The sequence below is a fragment of the Pimephales promelas genome, chromosome 24 (genome assembly GCF_988280905.1).
Source record: "Pimephales promelas chromosome 24, fPimPro1.hap1.1, whole genome shotgun sequence".
In the NCBI taxonomy this organism is placed as follows: domain Eukaryota; kingdom Metazoa; phylum Chordata; class Actinopteri; order Cypriniformes; family Leuciscidae; genus Pimephales; species Pimephales promelas.
Genome location: NC_142792.1, coordinates 17,239,605 through 17,242,615, shown reverse-complemented (window position 1 = coordinate 17,242,615; position 3,011 = coordinate 17,239,605). Strand labels below are relative to the sequence as shown.

Below are 3,011 nucleotides of genomic sequence, written 5' to 3'. Positions count from 1 at the left end.
AACGTCTTTTCTCAATAGCTTCAATTTAAGGCGAGATTGTGAAATAGCAATTGTAAAAAAAGGACCAATCACAATTCATTATGCAAGTAGCTACACGAGAAAAGGAGAATCCCAAGTTACGTGTGTAGGGAATTCATTAACAAAGGCTTTCGAAATCCACTTATGTCGTCCACTATAGCTAATAAACTACTAACATTTGGTTCTTTAACGGACAGCTCTAGAGTCACCATTAAGTTAGAGTTGCCTACGTGCATCCTTACAGACAGACAGCAACATGTGTTGGCTTCGTTGTTGTCTGGGCTGTCACCAATAGTCCTCTTAATCATCATTAAAGTCCTCAACGGAAGCTGCTATTTTGAACCTAGAGTCAAAGGGCAGTTGAAGGATGACGTGCATAATTCAAATATTAATCTGACTCCAATAATTCAAAAAAGTAAAAAAAATAAAAAATAAAAAAAACTTTTGCTGATAATTTACTCACCCCCATGTCATCCAAGATGTCCACGTCTTTCTTTCTTCGGTCAAAAAGAAATTAAGGGATTCCTGGATTTTTCTCCATATAATGGGCTTCAATGGGAACCAAATGGCTCAAGGTCAAATAGACAGTTTCAGTGCAAACTGCAAACTGTTCAAAGGGCTTTAAACGGTTTCAGAAGATGAATAAGGGTTTTATCAAGCGAAATGATCGCTCATTTAAAAATAAAGTTTACGTTTTATAAGCTCAAATGCAACAAACGAAATGAACGAGTTGACTCAGGAAAAGATTTGTTCATTTTGATGAACGAGTTCGAACAGGAGAGTCACGAACGCGCATCACACCCTAACTCTAACAGAGCAAGGCGACCATTTGAGCTTATAAAACTTAAACTTTTTTTTTTTTTAATGAGCGATCGTTTCGCTTGATAAGACCCTTATTCATCGTCTTCGAACAGTTTGTACTGAAACCTTGAACCGTTTGGTTCCCATTGAAGTCCATTATATGGAGAAAAATCCTGGAATGTTTTCATCAAAAACCTTAATTTCTTTTCGACTGAAGAAAGAATGACATGGATATCTTGGATGACATGGGGGTGAGTAAATGATCAGCAATTTTTTTTTTAAAGTGAACAACCCCTTTAACCTCATATTCTTTAAACGTAAAGGTCTTTGATAGGAAACGTAGGAATCAACAATTACCCTTCTTATACCCTGAGCAAATCCGTGAGTGGAATACCAAAACAGAAACCGACCAACAGGAAACCAAAAGATGACGCAAATTGGTGGTAATCAAGAGGTGGTAATCACTACCATTCATTTCAGTGTACAAACTGTAAGTTGAGACCAAACATGACATAATTACACATTAGAACATACTTGTAAATAAACAGTAGTTGAAAGCATATGTCCTGCATGTGAACCGAATGGTACAGACGTGGCATTGAGGTGCAAATGACTCTGTCTCTCTCAACAGAACCATCCCGTGCCTAGAGTGTCCCAACAGTCCTCAATCAGGAGTCTGATGACGTAAGACGCTGCTAATGTGTAATCCGATGCCTCCGAGCTTCGTTTACAGTCTGAGGGAGACGCACACTGTAAACAAAACAATATTCACAAACAACACAAAAGACTTGCATTTTTTTGCCCAGCCATATTTATTTGAACCCAAATACACGGACGAACCAGATATCGGTCAGCAGCGTCTCACGTCATCAGCGTCACTGAAGCGGATTGACAACAGAACGGGAAGTCGTAGTTTTTGTTATTTTTGGACCAAAATGTGTTTTTTATGCTTCAAAACATTCTAACTAACCCACTGATGTCTCATGGACTACTTTGATGACGTCTGTATTTCCTTTCTGGACAAGGACAGTATACAGTATTGTACATACATTTTCAATGAAGGGACAGAAAACTCGGACTAAATCTAAAATATCTTAAACTGTGTTCGGAAGATGAGGTCTTAAGGGCTTGGGACGACATGAGGGTGAGTCATTAATGACATCATTTTCATTTTTGGGTGAAGTAGTTAGTGATAAATCAAAGCTAGCAGTAATGGATCTTTTGTCTGTGGAAAACTAATGGGAAACCCATTAGACCTTGAAGAGCAGTATAAAGATTACCCATGCATTTCTTCCCGTCTGTGTGTCTCACTCACTCCGCAGGGTAACTGCTGTGTTGGCGACTGGGCCTGTTCTTGCAAAAATAAATACTTCTCTTTTAATAAATTGATTCCGAGTTGTCTCTTACAGTATGAATATGTTAGCCTTACTGTTATATGTGCTTCAAAATCAATGACAAAATTCGCATTTAGAGGATAAGCATTCAAAACTAACAGTCTCTCACTTCCGCCAATATGGAACAGTGATTTTGATGACATCACTCTGCACTTGCAGCCCGCCCCCCACATTATAAATTGATGCTGTAGCTGAAATTGGTAACTTGTTCTCACATTTACTGTTTTCTATGGTGAATGGCACATAGTGCACTATATAGGGGATATGGTTTGATTCAGACTGTGTAAATAGACGAATAAAGTCTGGTTTCACGTTAGTCAGTCTGCTTCGGTTCAGAGACACGATAGCACAGAGCGGATCATATGCGCGAAAATGTATCAGAACCATTTGAATTCTGCACAGAAAGCTATATTAAGCAATATTAGGAGGAGAAACGATTCAAGATTAGGAGGAAACTGCGGCTTTACCGAGCTCAACAGCTCTGGGAGGGTCAAAGTTATAACTTGAACTCTGAGTTGCCTTATGGAACAAAAATATATGGTAATATACTGCAGAGTATAATGTGATATTACATAATTCTAAATGGGAAACTGGTGCTTATATTTTTCAATATACTGCTTTGAACATGTATGGTATTGATACATAAAAGATTTAGAAATGCATTAAATGTAATGTCGATAAGGTTTTATCCTTTATTATGTACATATATTGCACATACATGTAAACAACACTGGCCCAGAAGCACTTCCTGTTTCAGTTTGTAACTGTTTTCTTTATTTCACGTGTAAAGAAAACATC

General features: G+C 37.9%; 1 long non-coding RNA gene across 1 annotated transcript; it reads left to right on the top strand.

Annotated features, from left to right (window-relative positions):
- Nucleotides 1–315: 315 nt before the first annotated feature.
- On the top strand, nucleotides 316–2,187 carry LOC148965199 (uncharacterized). Its single transcript, XR_016149707.1, has 3 exons — nucleotides 316–1,309; nucleotides 1,451–1,963; nucleotides 2,142–2,187. It is a non-coding gene; the product is annotated as an uncharacterized LOC148965199 (long non-coding RNA).
- Nucleotides 2,188–3,011: the final 824 nt, after the last annotated feature.